The following is a 16,263-nucleotide window of genomic DNA, read 5'->3' as shown; positions in this document are numbered from 1 at the left end:
TCTGGTAGGTTTATATATAGTCTTTTCTTTAACTTGCAGTAAGAAGGGGGTTGAAAGGAAGTGTGTGCTATGAAAGGAATTTTTAGTGAGGTGTTTTTTTGTCTTGTGTCATCTCACTGGTATTGTAGTAGCTGTGTTTGTAACATCATCCTTAAAAGCTGAGAGTTTGCTGGTTGTTACCCTGTGGTGTTGGAGGAGTCCTGTTTCTTTCCTTTGGTTTGGCTTTTATATTTGATTGCTCAGACAGTTTTTAAAACAAGATGGAAATTCAAGATGAGCCCAATTTTATGATGAAGGTTGCACATTTATAGCAAGAGAAATAATGGAAAGATAAGATGCTTTTCTGTTTATAAAAAAAAAAAAACAAAAAAAAAAAAAACAAGAGTTGGCTGAAGAATTTGTTCCTCTAATGGTCCATACGAAACAAAACCTTCACACAAAAATTGATCTGCTGTTGCCAACAAAATGTTTCTGTGCGTCTGCAAGTAGTTTTCTAAACCTGCTACCAGAGATGTGAGTGCTTCTGCAAAAACAATTAGGTCTCTTTAATTTTGGTTTTGTTCGGAGATGCGTCAGTCAAAAAGAGGAAGATTTTAGTCAAGGCTATCAGAACTCGGTAACTTTACAGAAGTATATTTTACCTTAATAGCAAATCAGAGAACGTGTGTCATGCACTTGATCATGGGGTGATTTGTAATCCAAAATATACAAAAATGCATGCAAAATATGCAAACCACGTAGCAGCTAATATGTTAGTAAGGGAACAAGTCTTGCTAGGTTTCCTTTTGGGGCTTTCAGTTTAAGGAGCTGCTTTGTCAAATGCTGCCCTGCAAACGATACCAGTTTTTAAAGACTTTTCACATTTTCGCATTTCAGTGCTGCCAACCATGCTGGGAAGATTGCTGCCAGGAAAACCTGTGCTGACGTCCAGCTCCCACCGCCACAGCTTTGTTTTCAGCCCTCTACCCAGGTGTTCAGAGAGAAGCTGTAGCCTTGAATTTAACTTTGCCTTCCAAAAAAAATCCAATTATCTGCGTTGTCGTGCTGTGCGGGTATTTGCATAGCCAAAGAAAAACCCCAAACAGAAAAAGGTGGTGAGGTAATGGGTGATAGCTGAACAGCAGAGCCATGTGAGGATGAGCAAAGCAAATTCTTCACGTCTGGCACTGGGACAGGGGGACAATTACAGTTCGCTGGTGGCATCCCCGGTGGTTGGCTTTTAAAGCTTCATTTTTTGTTTCTGCTCTCCCCACCGTGCAGAAAGCGTTGTGTTTTTTGTAGTGTTTCTGGGGAATCACAAGCAAGTAAGGTTAAATTCTTTCAGGACAAGTTCATTGCATCTGACCTGGGAAAAGGAATCTTTTTGTGCTTATCTCCAAAGTGCATTTTAAATGAAAACGGAAGAAAAACAACAAGCAATGAAGGAGACAGCGTTATTTCTGTCATTTGATATTCTGCCTACTGTCGCACATGCAGTAATTTATCATTGCTTTTGCAGTTGAGTGATGTTAGTTGAATGCCCAGAGTAAAGCGTTTATAAATCAACTCTGCAAAATGGCTTTTCTTTTTTTTTTTTTTTTTTTTTGTAATGTGTTTTTTTTACATGTGGTTACGCTGGGTTTGGCAGGGTCACTGGTGGGCATTCATTTCAGAAGACATGGGTGTGCATGCGTGCGCAAAGCCTGGGAGGGAAAATAAGAGTTTTCCCCTTTTGTTGCAGCATTTGTGCAGTGGTGGGTCAGATGGCACTCTCTCCTCTCGGTTCCTTACAGCAGGGAAGGAGGTGTTTTTGCTCCAAAGCTCAGCTGCTCTCACGTTGGCTTGCCAGGTGCCTCGTGAAGGAGGCGTAGCGGTGAGGAGGATCTGCTGAAGGACTGGAACAGTGTCTCCTTTATTTGTGGTATTTAAATTTAGTCCTTTTTGGCCTTGATACATGAAAAACACAGGCTCGATCTCTAAAACTTAGTTTGCCTTACGGTGACCTGAATAAATAAAGCATTCAGCTCGCTCACGTGGGAAGGATTGGGTCTTCTATTGTTCTCTTGGCATTGAATCGAAGTCCTTGTTACAGCGCCCGATTGTCAAGTCACATCTCCCAAGAAAGACGTTTTTGTCTGGTGAAGTGCAGAGGGCTCAAGCGTTGCGAGCAATCCGCTCCTGCCAGCTGGGCAGCAGTTGTGGACACTTGGTTTTCAACATTTCGCATTCAGGACTAGGCTGGTATCTGGTCAGGGCTATTTCCAGCAACCGCTCGCTGAGTTAACTCTCAGAGTGCCTGTTCTGCTTTACAAATTGCTTCTTGGAAAATGGTTTGGGACGGGGTGTGTTTGCCCAGAGAGAGGGCTTGTTTTGCCAAGGCTTTCCTTCTTCTTGAACAATTAATGTCTGTCTGCTGCGATGAGGTTTTCTGAGACTCCCTGGCTTGGGTTGCAGGGAGGTGCAAGGAGATTTGCTCAGCTCCTGGTTATGTGCGGGTGGAGTTGTCCTTCCCATTTCTTCAGGTGGAGATGACAACACCAAATAGCACCCCAATCCTAATCAGATAGCACCTAACCAATCCTAAATCCTAAAACATTGTTTTTCATGCCATTATCTCAAAAATGGCGTGGCAGGGGTTCTATTAGCAATTAGGCGTTCTGCTTTGAAGTCACGCAGCCCTTTGATTTACGAGCAGTTTCTGGTGAGATGCAGAGAATTGCAAACTCACCTGGGCACCAGGCATTGCCTTTTCATTTAGATGTCATCCTTGACAAGATTGCAACGTGTCATTCAGTGATGCTCTTTCCTCTGGTCCTGCTGGGCTTAAGTCTCCCACCCGTTTTCTTGCACTGCCTGTTAACACTCACAGACCCTTAGAAAGCTGTTTCCATCACTGTCCCGGGGTGGGGGTTGTTTCTGTGCATTATAAACAGCAAAAAAACAACTTGAGGTCAGATATACTCTCTCACGCCATATCCAGTGGTTTGTGTATGTTTAGGTTTTCACACTAGTGTTGAGAAGGAAAAATCAGAACGTCCCAGAATTTCATTATCTGCTTCAAAAATGCATCCACAAACTGTTTAGGAAAGTTTGCACCACTGAAGCTAGTGGCGAGCATTAAAAATAAAGATTATGGGTTATTTTTAGCTCGTGATATTTTTTTCCAAGCCCTGGACAGCTTGCACAATGACCTCCTGGTGCAGCACGGGGCTGGCTCGAGTCCCCTGCACGAGGGCTGCCGTTCCCCAGCCAGACCCCACTGGCAGCAAGCACCCACACATGCCCGCTTTGATTAGATATGTGTCATGGAGCAATAGGCTTTGTTTTCTAGGAGGGGTTTTGAATACGTTTGGGGACCTTTCTTTGATTTTCTAACCGTGTTTTTTGTTTCCTGGGGGTGTCTTCTGTCTTTAAGGAGGGACACACTGACAGTGTTTGTCCAGCTGGCTTCCCAGTGCTCCTGTGAGTACTTTAACCATACGCATGTAACCACTTGCACTTCGTTTTGCATCATTTTAATTAAAAGCATTTCTTCTCTTTCTATAATTCTCTATCTTCAGATATTGTGTCTTTCTGGAGGAGTTGGAAGACTCATCCCTCACTTGCAGAGATAGTTTATAAATACTGCCAGAAATCCTGTTAACAATCTGCTGTTAATAATTTCTATTTCTGACAGTGTATTAGGTAGAAATGCACGAGGTTTGCATATCTTTCAAAGCGATAAATATACCAAGTATGGAAAAGTACTAGCAAGCACCTTTCCAGGGGTGCGCACAGGGATTTAGTGAGGGCTGTTCTTTAACTACAGCTACACAAAAAGAGTCTTTCTTGTTCGCATGTCATCCAGTACAAGCAGTAGTTTTTGGGGCCAAAGTAAGCAAGTCCAGGCACTTGGATGTGAAGTTTTGTCAATAAATATGATATTTTAAAATAGCATGGCAGATGGACACAGTACTCTGCTTATCTCTGAATTGAGGTTGATATGCAGGATTTTGGGGGTGGGATATCTATGAGATGCTCAGGTTTGACAATGACACCAGCTCTGTAGGAAAAAAAAACACGTGTAACAAATGTTTTGGTGGCATATTTGGCATGAATAAAACATCAGGTTTTGTTACCAGTAAATATCCTGGTAGTGGCAGAGAAGATTTTTGAAATATGGAACTTTATACGGACATTTAACAATACTTGGGAGAAACACAGGTAGTTAAGTGTGGATGTTTTAATGAAAAGCCTCACTGAAAGGTACGGTCTTCTCGTGTGTTCGTTCTGTATTTTTCACAGCCATCTGTTATTTACAGTACTTTCAATTTTGGGTTTGTTCTGGAGGTTATTCACCAAGTTCAGTTGCTAGCTTCACGGGTGATGCCTGTAGTCCTGTGCTTTGAGGAAAGTGTAAACACTTGCTAATCCACAAACAGGAGCTGAGGTGGAACTTGTGGAATTGTTCTCTCTTCTGTTGACTGTAATACATCCTACCCTTAAAGGTGCTAGAAGAGCTCATTAATCATTTCCTGGCTTTCTTTTCTAAAGCCAGATAGCTCAGGCTGGTGGGTGCACTCCTCCAAGCTGAAACTCTGTTAGGACCCTGTAAGTTCGGTGGCTTTGAGAAAGATAAAACTGCTATTTTTGTTCCTAATTCCTTCGGCAGGCAGAACGCTTTGAGGATAATGAGGGGAGTGATGCTTATTAAACTGGGTTATTTGTTTTGGTCAAAACTCTTAAGGGCAAGCTATTTTTAGAGCTTATCTGAGGCACGAGTTAACAGAGGTGTTTTGAAGCTTGCTCAGACAGGAATATGGATTGTTTTACCAGCTAATGTGATCAACTTTGTTTTGTAACTTGAAATTTGTGTTTAATTATTCTGCCTGTGCTTTTTTGAGGATCATAGTTGTGACAAGATGCAGGACGTAGATACTGAGGGAAGCTACCAAAGCAAAGGTGTTATGCACCAAGGGAGCAAAACTGAAAAGGTTGGGGAGATGCATTGTGCCTTTTTTCTCATAGATTACCCAAAATAACTTTGCTTTTTATGTTACGGAATATTGATCGGTTTATATAATTTCCTAATAATGCAGTAGGTATGTGTTTAAAATAGCAATAAACCCAACCCAGATGCAAAGTCACCCTCAATTAAATGTAATAAACCTTTCATTAGCAGATTCCAGAGAGCTCAATTTCCTAAATTTTAAGAACAAGCATTTAGACAGGTGCCAATAAACAGGGATATATGAAAGAAATGCTGAAGCCTCCAGGTGATGCTAAGCTAATGTCGTATGTACAGAAGAACGAAGTACTCAGCTGTGGTCAAGAAGGGACCAAGCCCAAGTTGCAGCCCAAGTGCTGTCATCAAATGAAACTATGGGTTTCTCTTCTCTTCCCTTATGCACTTAACCCATTTAACTGAGATTCTCAGCCATAATGGTTCAGAGGTGAGATGACTGGCAAGATCTTGAAAACTAGCTCATTGAGTGCTGCATTGATTAGGATATTGAGTGCCATGCTCCATCAGCCTTTAACCTGCTAGAATAATTTCTGAGATGTACAAGTAGTAAGTGTACTGCTTTTTGAGGGGAAAAAAAAAAAAAAAGAAAAGAAGTCCTTGCAGGTACTTCAAGGCTTGAGGAAAAATAAGCTTTCATAGCTTCAAAAAATTGTTGGTAATGAAACCTTCAAATGGGAGTAAGGTCTGTTCGAACAAGGCACTTCACACCGTAAGACATTGCACTGGCACTTGCTTACTCTACAGAGAATATACAAGTCTCACATTAATCAAGATTGCTGAAAGTAATAGCAGAAGTTTGTAATCTCAGGTTTGGACTTTATATTATTTTTTTTCTGCTTTTAATTCATTTGGAAACTCCACTCAGGTTAAAGGTCTAATTTCTAAAGCATGCACCGTAAAAACTGAAAAACAGGAGAAATCTCTTTGTAAGACCAGAAGCTTCCTTCACAAAGTCTGATGCCCCTGCTAGGCATGCCTAAAAAGAAACAAAAATCAAATATGAGTGAAAGGGACTTAAAATTTCTTCAGGCTTCTGGAGGCTCCTGGAACAATGTTTGGGTTTGCAGACAGGGAGCCAGCCCTGTTTTTTCAGTTTTGCCTGTTGTTTTTCCTTTTCATGGGTGATTGCCTTCCCCTGGTGCAAAGAGCTTCAGGAAGCTGTTCTTTGCTTTTTCCTTGATTTGGCTGGGAGGAGGGGTGGGATTGCTTGCTGCCAGGACTTCATTTTCTGAAGCTGGCAATTCCCAGATGCAATTTTTCGTCCATACATCTAAGGATCAGAAAGATTCCTTGCCCTTAACCGTGGGTCTTTCACATCCCTTCACCTATTGCCACATTTTCATGCACAAAGCCTGTTTAGCAGCTATGAAAATTAATCCACACCTTAATTTGTTCATCAGCTGCCATTGTCATCTTGCAGTGACCCCTCACTAACCAGGACTTAGGAACAGGTCCCAGTCTTTGTCATCTGATGAGGCCATCAATTTGTGTGATTCTTCCCTGCCTCTTCTGGATTTTGTGAGGTTTTTGTAATGGAAATCAATCTGGTTTTATAGGTGTCATCATTAATGGATGGTAAATACATATAAAATTAATGTGAAGCTCACTCAGGGAGAAAAAGAAGAGTCACAAAAACATTTATGCTAACATTCATTCATCACCAATGTAAGCGTTCATGGCAAACAACATTTCTATTTTCTCACCAGCTAGTCTCAAACATATTCACGATTTTCTCTTACATGGAGGGAAGTGCAGCAACGTTTTTGGGAGCTAGATTATAGTTCAGGACAGATTGATCAAGACGAAATCCATTTACAATCCAGTTTCCTCTGAAGCTTATGTAACAGGTTTGCGCTCTTAGCCAAACTGTTCTCACGCTGAATGTATTATGGCTTTATGTAATACGGGTCTAATGCTGCGCACACCATTTTTAAAGCAAAAGCTGGATAATCCATGACCAGAACAGTAAGGGCATTAGAAATTAAATGGAAGATGACAGACTGCTAGTGGATTACTAAATTTGTGGATTTGAAACTCTAAAGGTGGGCGCTTGCCCTGTGAACTGGCATCTCCCAAATAACCGGACTGGCTCAGGCATTGAAGACAAAGTTTTGTGTGAATTTCCTTGTTGTGGTAGTTCCCAAAGGATTGCTGTGTTCACGTTATCAAGTTAGCGGCATTTACTGTCTTCTTCAGTCCGTATGAATAGTGCAGGATATCAAATTCTGGTGATAAAACCAGTCCTTTATTGCCCAGTCAAAATACGCCCATGCCTTACTGCTCTCGTCCTATTACTGGGGTGCTGTATCCGTACTTCTTGTCTGTGCTCTTCCAGAGAGCTGCAGGCACCCGTCAGTGCAATTTTAAGGCTATTTTGTGTTAATCGAGAGGAATCTTCAAAGAAGCAGATGAGGATGACCCTCATTTTCTCTGTCCTTGTGCTTGTGAACACCATAATCCTTCCTCAGAGCGGGTCATCAGGAAGGAGCCCTCCTCTTCCCAGCCAGGAGTTGTGAGGAGCCACGTGAGGAGGAGTGAGGAGTCATGTGAGTCCCACGTGAGGAGCAAAACTGCTGAAAGTTCTGGTCACATTTCTTTTTTTTTTTTTTTTTAAGCCACTCACATGACAAACTTTCAAAATCAGACTATGGTATTGAGGAGTATTTCCGAGATGGGTAACTTCGTTTATAGGCTGCTTTGATTTTCTCTTTTCCATCCTAAGTTGTGCTTCATGGAAATTAAGTCTCAGATGGCTCATTTAGCTGCCCTGTCATGTCTGCTTGCTCACAAAAAGGAAGAGGGAGAAAATACACCCTAATTTTGACTTCCTCAGCCACAAGTCTTTCATGTGTATTATGTAGTTCTGTCTGTAGGGCCTGATGTTAGTTGCGTAACGGGAGTGGTAAAGGCTTTGTGAGGCTCTCTTCTCTCCCAACAGGAAACGTTTCCATATTTGCAGCAAAGACTGTTGTCCTTCCTTCATTGTGAGACAATAAATTTGCTAGGGACATGGTTTGGTGGGTGACATTGGTAGGGTGATGGTTGGACCAGAAGATCTTGGAGGTCTTTTCCAACACTTATGATTCTAGCTATCAGGATGGATCCTTGTTTCTCCGTTGGTTGACCTTTACTCTTTAGCTCCCTAACAGCCCTTTTCCTACTACTGTTATCTTTTTGCTACACCTGCTCCTCTTCTCGTCTCCGTATAGAAGCACATTAATCATTAACGTTAGCATGTGTGGCTGAAAAGGTGCCTTTTCCAAGATGTTTGGGTATAAATACTAAGCAACAGATCTGCTGCTAGCTGGAGGACCACTTTTTAAACACCTCTTCTTTTAAATGCCCCAGTTTTGCATGTGGGAGGTGTCAGCCTCCTGTTATGCACCTAGAGCTGCTCAATCCATGGATAAAGGACCAAAATGATAAACAGCAGAATTAGGAATAGAAGTGCCATGATCCCATTGGGTGTAGGCTGTTGGGATGGTGCCTGTAGTGTAGGATCATCTTCTTGGAGTTGTGGAGCCCAAAGCATTTTGCTGGAGCTGTTGGGCACTTGGGAGGTTTCACACACAGGTTGCTCCAAAGTAAGAGTGTGAGATCAGTTTTTGTAGTTATCTTTCTCTCATCCATTGCAAATGCTTAAAGGATTCTGGGATAAAATCCATTGCATTAGGCGTGCCAAAAATGTTACTCTTCTCTATCAAACTGCTAATGGAAAACAACAAGGGAGGATTAAGAGGAAGAAACAACTCTTTTTTTTTTTTTTTTCTTTTCTTTTCTTTTTCCCACCACTATAAATGTGACTCTTTTCCATTAGGCTTTTCTTTCAGCTCTCTTTGCTGTGATCACATAGTCATCGTGGTAGGAGCAAAGGCTGTGTTGTGATGTAATAGTACAGATGCCTTCCTTTTTTTGTGAGGATTTCAGAGCAAGCTTTGCACAGCTGAGAGCTGGGTGGGAGAACAACCCCCTGGAGACGTTTCTGGGGAGGAAATGAGAAGAAGTCTCAAACCTGATCCAGTGCAAAACATGTTCCAAAGGCTGTCCTGAGTAAAGGGCGTTGTAAACAATGAATACCACTTGTCATTTTGCTTACAACTTCTATGTAGGTGGATGATGCACGAATCCGAAAACCTATTGGAAGGAAGTTTGGAGTATCGACAACGTGAGGTAAAGACGGGCAAAGATATTGCACCTCTGTGGAAAAGGGAAGCTGCTCTCCTTATGTGTGGCCCAGGAAGGGTTTGAGATGGAGGGAGAGAGCCTGTGGACTGCAGGCCTGGGTTTGGGTAAGAACAATGGGCCTGCTGAAACCACAGGAGGAGGAATGGGAAAGAAACACAAATCCATAGGTTTAAGCAGATCAGCCACTCGAGCAGGGGTGTCAGGAACAGACTGGGGTGTGGGAACAAATGAAGTGAGGCAGAGCAGCAGAATGAATGCTGAAGCCAGTAACTGCTCTTTTCCTTCATTTCACCTCTTTCCAAGCTGTTTTTGTGACCCGAAATGGTAGATTTAATCTTCAGCCAGCTACTTACTTACACTCAATTCTAGATTGCAAAATGAAGTGTGATGTTTAAGTCAACAGAAGGAACAGCAAGCAGCTCTTCTAATGCTTCATTATATATTTATAATGTTTCTGCGCTTTTAACACTGGCATTAGAGCTGTTGCTTGCTGTTAGAAAATGTCAGCAATTGTGCAGTCATGACCTCAACGTAAAGAAGCTATCAAGGTTGGTGTTTCAAATATCAATTGAATGTACCATGTGAAAATGATTTTTTTTTCACTGATGCTGTCTTTTCCAAAGAAGAGATGTGAAACTCAGCTCTGTAGAGGATGCTTCTTTTCCCACTTGTATGGCTTGAAATTGTGTTTCCTGCTGGCAGTGAAGAGTCCCAAAATGCCTGCACTGAGGCATAAAAGACAAGCAATATCAGGAAGAAAATCTGTGACTGAAGGAAAAAGTAGATCACAGGCTAATCTCGAGATGTATGTTCAGGAAAAAGTACACTGTAGGCTCCACAGACCAGATTCCCCAGCCCTCCTTTGAGAAATGAACCAAAATGTTTCTTTTCATAAGTAAATTCAGAGCTGCATGAGACGCTGTGCTTGTTGCTGGCTCTGTTTTGGAGCTGGCAGCTGATGGTGCACGTCTGCGTCTGCAGCAGAACGTCTCAGGTCAGCGAGGGAATGAGGGGGTGATGATGTAAAGGAAACTCCGAACACATAGTAGTGTTTTGTTTTGTTTTGCTTTGTTTTTCCCTAAACTGAAACATCAAACTCTGTTTTACCCTTTGTAGCTGAAAATAATGAGGACAGAGATTAGAGCTTTTACCTGGAAAAAAAAAAAAAAAAAAAAAAAAGACGTTTTTCTGGTCATTTCACCTAATAGCAGTAAATCTCAGCAAGCAATGTCCATTTGTTGTTTTGGAGGCAGCTATTCCGAGACAGAAAATCTTCAGAGAGTGCTCCTGGCACTTAAGACCTAGGTACCAGGGTCTTTTTCCTCCTGCAGTAGTTGTATTTTAGTGGGTGAGCCTGTAGAGATCAGAACATCAAGTGCTGTCTCCTCATTATAGTCAGATAAAAGGGTTAGAGATGGAGAGAAGTATCTTGTTTTATTATTTAATGACAAGAAATGGCCTCAGTTCTATTTCTTGTAATACACTATCTTTTAAATGTGTTGTCTGGAAAAAGTCTAATCTGGGTTTTAAACACTAGGTCTTTTTATTAGAACTTATTTCCTTGGTTTTCCAGTGTAAGCATTCTTCTCAGGCTATTATTTTTAGATACTGAAGTCTCCTCTTGTTTTCTTGTTTGTTTCATTGGTTTGTTATTTCGTGCTTTTTTTTTTTTTTTTTTTTAAATCATGTAGCTTGGGCTTTAACTCAGTCAGGTCAGTGAATAGGAATTGGTTTTCAGCGTTTCCTTCCCTCCCTCCCCTGCATCCAAAGCTTCTGAAGGGAATCTACATTTTTATTGTCCTGTGCTGATGAAAATGTCTCCAGTTATTATGCCCATTACGAAGGGTGAGGGGTTGGTCCAGGTGGCCTTTATTGTCTTCATCCTGTTCATGAATGATTCAAGGAACAGTATCCAGTTCCTGGAAGCTCTAGGGCTTTGTTTTTAATTTTGACTAATTGTTTTCGTGAATAATAAGCAACTTCAGAAAGTACAGTCTTCTGGTCCCCGGGTCATTAATGACTCACCATAAGTTTAGCAACAGTTAAAAATACTTCCCCACAATTTTTAAAAGTCCACGTCATTTTGCTCACGAAGAATTCATCACTTACTGTAGGGATAAGCAGAGATGTTGTATTTGCCTATAATTTCCTATTAATAGCCGTTTTGAGACACACTGTCCTAGGCAACCAAAAACAAGTAATAAAAAAGGAGTTGGACTGAAGGACTGGCCCAGATGGAAAATGAGCTTTTTTTATCCAGTCCCATGAAAAAGAGATGGGCAGTGACCCTACTGCCTCCTTCCCAGCTCCTCTACGGGAGGTGATAAACCGCACTGCATGTACAGCTCCGTGGATTTCAGGCTCTTCTGTAGTGGGCACGCCACAATTAGTGCCTTGTCAGGAAGACTTTGGCTTTCTTGGAGAGGTATTGGAGATTTCACCTCATGTGCTCTTCAGCAGCAGCCCTGGAGAACCATCGAGGGAGAAAGGAGTGCAGTTTGCTTTGTTAATATGCAGGAGAGGTTTTGAGTAAGGGAAATCCCTCGCTGCTTTTCTTAAGCTCTGAGCAGGCAGGCTCGTTCTCATCCCTGCTTTGTTTTTCCCTCAAGGGGAAGCCCAGCAGGGCCTTGCCCTGCCTGAACTCCAGATGCATCCATGAAGTTGCTCAAGATTCACCGCTGGGTCTCCTGCTAGCAGAGTAGGCCTCAATGAGCGGTGTGAACACATCTCCCAGGCCCTGCTTTCCATACCATGAGGCAATATGTGCCCTGAGTGAACACATGCAAGCTCCTAACCCCTCCTTCCAAATTATGCATCCCCATGATGTGCCTTTTAAACATTATGTCAGGACTCAGCTCCTCGGCTGGAGCAAGTGGATGGATGCTGCCTCTGGGAGCTCGGATTTGGTGTGGGGTGGTGGAGACTGTGACAGGACGTGGGATTTAGGAGGAGATGGGGCTTGTGCTCTGCTGAAATATTCCTCTTTTCTGCTTACTCCGTACATGTCCTTTTGGCGTCCCTGAGTCTATCGGTGTGTTGGTGTTGTGATTAAAATAGAAGAAGTGTAGCCAGCCCTCAGCTTCTCGTCCTGTCATGGGCACTCATTTCCTGGTGCTGTAACTGGAGCAGAGGTGATGGTGCTTTTAGGTGCTATTTAAACCCCTTCTGCTCTCCCAGCCTCTAAATACGATCATCTTTATTTGCCCTGTGTCCACACTGACTGTAGATCAGTCAAGATCAGGCAAGAATGTCTTGTAAGTAGGGCCCAGCTTGTAAATTAAGGTGATACTTTTATTTTAGAAGTTTTTTTTTTTTTTGCCTGTAGCCTGATCTCAGGACATGTTTCAGCTCTGTCCTCTTGAAGTCCAGGAGCTGTTTTCTAACATGTTGTGTTCTCCACTGGCAAGTCTTAGGCAAAATAGCCTCCTTGGACAGGACTGGACAATGCAATAACTGACGTGTGGGCGGTAGGGAGGGAAATGTGCTCTGGAAAGTGGCATGTCACCATTCCTCTCATGATTTTCTCTCTTCTATGTTAAGTGGATTGATGCAGAGGAAAGGTTATTGCGTCAAAACCAGCACCTTTGACGTGGGGGTTGTTATGTGACTGAAACAGAAGAGAGCTGTTTGTGTTTGTTTGTTTGTTTGTTTTGTTTTGTTTTGTTTTGCAGATAGTGTTGTATAGAAACTTGGAACTGATGGCAAGGAAATGTCTTCTTGGTATTTGATGCCCTACCACATCTACCTGAACAAAACTCGGTGTCCATACGGACAAAAATCTGTGGGCATATATACACAAAGTGTGTATGCAGACACACACACGTTTCTCAGTCTTTGTCAGCTTTTGCTTTTAAGACACCCAAAAATACAGACTAGCCATCTGAGTCCAGAAGAGGCAGTAAGCCATGACAAGGGAGGATATATTGGAGCTGTATTCAGGAGAAATTTGGCGTCCAATGTGCTTGGTGAAGTGGAGGGTGAGTGGTGGTCGCTGTCAGGTGTTGTCTCTGTGGGCATCTCCCAGGTTTGTCTGATTTCAACATCAGCAGTGTTCCAGTCTTTCATAAGGTCAGTACTGGCAAAAAGTTGCCCAGGACCGCCTGATATCACAGTGAAATTCATAAAAGTCAGGGATGCAGAAGCCCCAGTCCAGTGAAGGACAGTGCTCCTTGGCAGAGGCAAGGAAGATTAGGCAGACCTTTGTCAGCTTTTTTAGACGCTTTGCTATTACTCCTCCCAAAGAGTTCACCTATCTCTGAACCGTGTTTTTTTTTTTGTTGTTGTTTGTTTGGTTTTTTTTGTTTGTTTGTTTTTTTTTTTTTTGTCTGGGGAGTTGTTGTTTTCTAAATGATACCCAAAACTGCTGTATTAGAGTTTCCTCAGATCCGGTGAGGCAATGTTTTCTACATACCGAGGTTGCTGAATCAGTATACCGGCCCAAGAGAAATTCAAAGAAAACCATTGAACAGCTTGTCCATGCTTCCATCCATTTTTGCAATGTATGTGATAACCCAAAGAGGTTACAAAAGAAAAAGTCAAGTATAAGGTTGTCTGTAACCTTTTTATTGTTCAAAATTCGGTAGCGTGCTAAAATCGGTATCAAACCTTTCACAGTAGCACACCATTTGACTACCTGTCAGAAGAGTTTCTGTTAGACAGCATCCCTAGGATGTCTTTTTTGGCAGAGATGCATTGTCCTGGGTTGATATGCTCCAAAGACCTGCTTGTTCCATTCTTTGTGTGACTGATGGGCTGGGTTAAAAGTCATAGTGGAAACTAGTTTTTGGTTTATCCCATGCAGGATTTAGGATTTAGTGGTGCCCCCTAACTCTTCCAAGCATCGGAGCTGGCTCTAGTTGTTAACTTCTCTTCTGGGGTCTGGTGGTGAACTTCTCTTCTGTTGCCTGTCCCCTGTCAATCCCAGGAGCACGGACAGGTTATTTGTGGGACACAGCACAGCAGATGCTCGTGGTGCCCTCTGTCCTCCTGCCCCCGTTGTGCTGCCTCAACAGCAACAAAACCAAACAGAAAATGATCGCCGCCACCACAGCCATTTGAAGTGAGGATCTGAGGTCTGTAATATCAAGCTAAGGTATTTTATCAGCACGTAATTGCAGCCCTTTGTTAAGCAGCTGCATACAGAATAGCACAGGCCCATTAAATGGGATTGCTGAGTTCTGATCAAGAGCTTGTTTATCGGGGAATCAATCGAAGAAGGGAAAAAATGCCATTTTGGCCTCCTGTTTATGTTAGCAGCTCATTATAGCAAGGACATCCTTTTCCTAAGGCTGATATTTTAGAAAATACCACTGTAGCAAAGTTTTCTTTCAAAAACTGTTAATTGGACCTGCGGGGATGAAGGCAGTTCCAAATGTAAAGCTGCTTCCCAGCATACTTGATCTCAGGGAAATCTTTTTATCCACAAAAATTACAGCACATGTCTGTGGTGGCCAGTGGCACGTTACCAAGCCTACAGTAGAGCAGAATTAATGCAAGAAGCCCGATGTGCCACTACATACATACTCTCTTAGAGCTTTTCAGCCGTTTGTCATATTTATGAGCAAATTTAGTCCTGAAAATGAAGCACTGTTTTTGGCTTTGCGTCAAGCATAATGCAGGCAGGCTCATTCCAGCGTTCACCGCGCAGCCCTGCCAATGCACCTCTCTCTTCGTCTGCAGCAGTGCTGGTACACACTCCTGCCTTCTTCCCGAAAACGGTTTGGCAGGCTCCGGGAAATTAATCACTATGGTTTTTGTGGTGCACGCAAACAACAGCTAACACAAGCCGAACCCAGCTTCACTAATTAATACCGCCGAGATAAGTTCTTAAATCTCCAGAGGGAAGGCAGTGGTGCCCCTGAGAAGGAGGCATTTGGGTTTTGTAAGCCTCTCCAAGCCGTGTGTGAGCTTGCAAAGGATCGGACAGCCAGGGTGTGAGCGTTGAAGGGCCAGCCAGCATCCCTGCTCAGCATTCAGCAGCGGCGCAGATAAAAGGGAGCCCCGTGATAGCAGGCAAAAGGGCTGGGAGGAAATAAAGCTGGAAATTTAATTATTTACTGCTGCTGCAAAAGCTGTGCTGGCTCATGTCTCCTAACCTTGACAAAAGATGTAACAGACACAGGAAGATGTAATAGGCATAGACTAGGGAGAAGAGCAACGTGAAAATCCTGTGGCGGGGATGCAAGGCAGATGTTCCCTGTTCTTGTGACCATTTTTGCCTTTATATGTGCCCTTTTTGCCCCCCAACACCATCCAGATCTTGCCATACGGTCTTTACTACCACCCAGCCCTTGAAAAGGGCAGTAAACAGGGACTGCAAAATACAATAAAAAGGCAAGATACTTAAACCAGGGACAAGCATTTTTGTTGCTATGGTGCACTGATGGTCTGCAGAATCCCTGCCTCTGTTAGTGTCTTTTGGTCAGGACTAAAGCAGAAAGACCAGCTATCAGCACAAGCCCACAGGCTTGTAAGGAGTATAAAGGTTTTAATGTTTCAAAGTTTGAAAGAAGGAAACACATTTAAGGACACGGGCCCACTCACAAATTCTGTTATATATCCGCTTCTGTGCAGCTGTCTAAAAACAGGCACCAGGCTTGGTGTTGCACGTCCTCCTCCTCTTCCTGCTTCCTTACGGAAGGGATGACTTCAAATTTTGTCTTATTGCTCTCACAGAAATGGGGAGGATGCGAGGCACATCCTATTCCTTGCAGTCCTAAAGCAAAGTCCCCTGACCTTACACCTGCCCGGGAGGACCGCTTACAGATTGGGGGCTTTGTTGACGCAGGAGCACGAGGCTGCAGCGTGATGGATTTTCTGCCAGTGAGAGATGTGTAAGGCAGAGCCCCCTCTGCTAAGTGCTGGTGTCCAAACTGTGCGTGCAGACTGAAAAAGTGAGGTGGCTGCTGTGGATTAAAAAGAAAAAAAAAAAAAAAAAAAGGAAAGAAAAGGAAAAGAGAGAATTCTGCTCTGCTTCAAAGGCACAGAAAGCTCAATGAGTCATTCACTTCATCTCCATTTTCTTTTGGAGAACTGGTTAAGTTCTTTTATATTTCATAGCCCTCTCCTTCCCTTGGTCACGGGAAAGGAAGAAA

General features: G+C 42.9%; 1 protein-coding gene across 5 annotated transcripts in view; it reads left to right on the top strand.

The window, feature by feature from the left end:
- Positions 1-16,263, top strand: part of COMMD1 (copper metabolism domain containing 1) — a 73,011-nt gene that overhangs the window by 42,050 nt on the left and 14,698 nt on the right. For 2 of the 5 annotated variants that reach the window (XR_014692062.1, XR_014692063.1), the window contains one exon: positions 877-1,545. The exons of the other annotated variants lie outside the window; for them this stretch is intronic. The gene's annotated coding sequence lies outside the window, so the exon portion shown is untranslated. Of the gene's footprint in view, positions 1-876; positions 1,546-16,263 lie in introns of those variants that run through there. 5 annotated transcript variants of the gene reach the window in all.

Source organism: Aythya ferina (genome assembly GCF_964211825.1).
Source record: "Aythya ferina genome assembly, chromosome: 3".
NCBI lineage: Eukaryota > Metazoa > Chordata > Aves > Anseriformes > Anatidae > Aythya > Aythya ferina.
The sequence above is the reverse complement of the archived record's forward strand: the minus strand, read 5'-3'. Positions and strand labels throughout refer to the sequence as shown.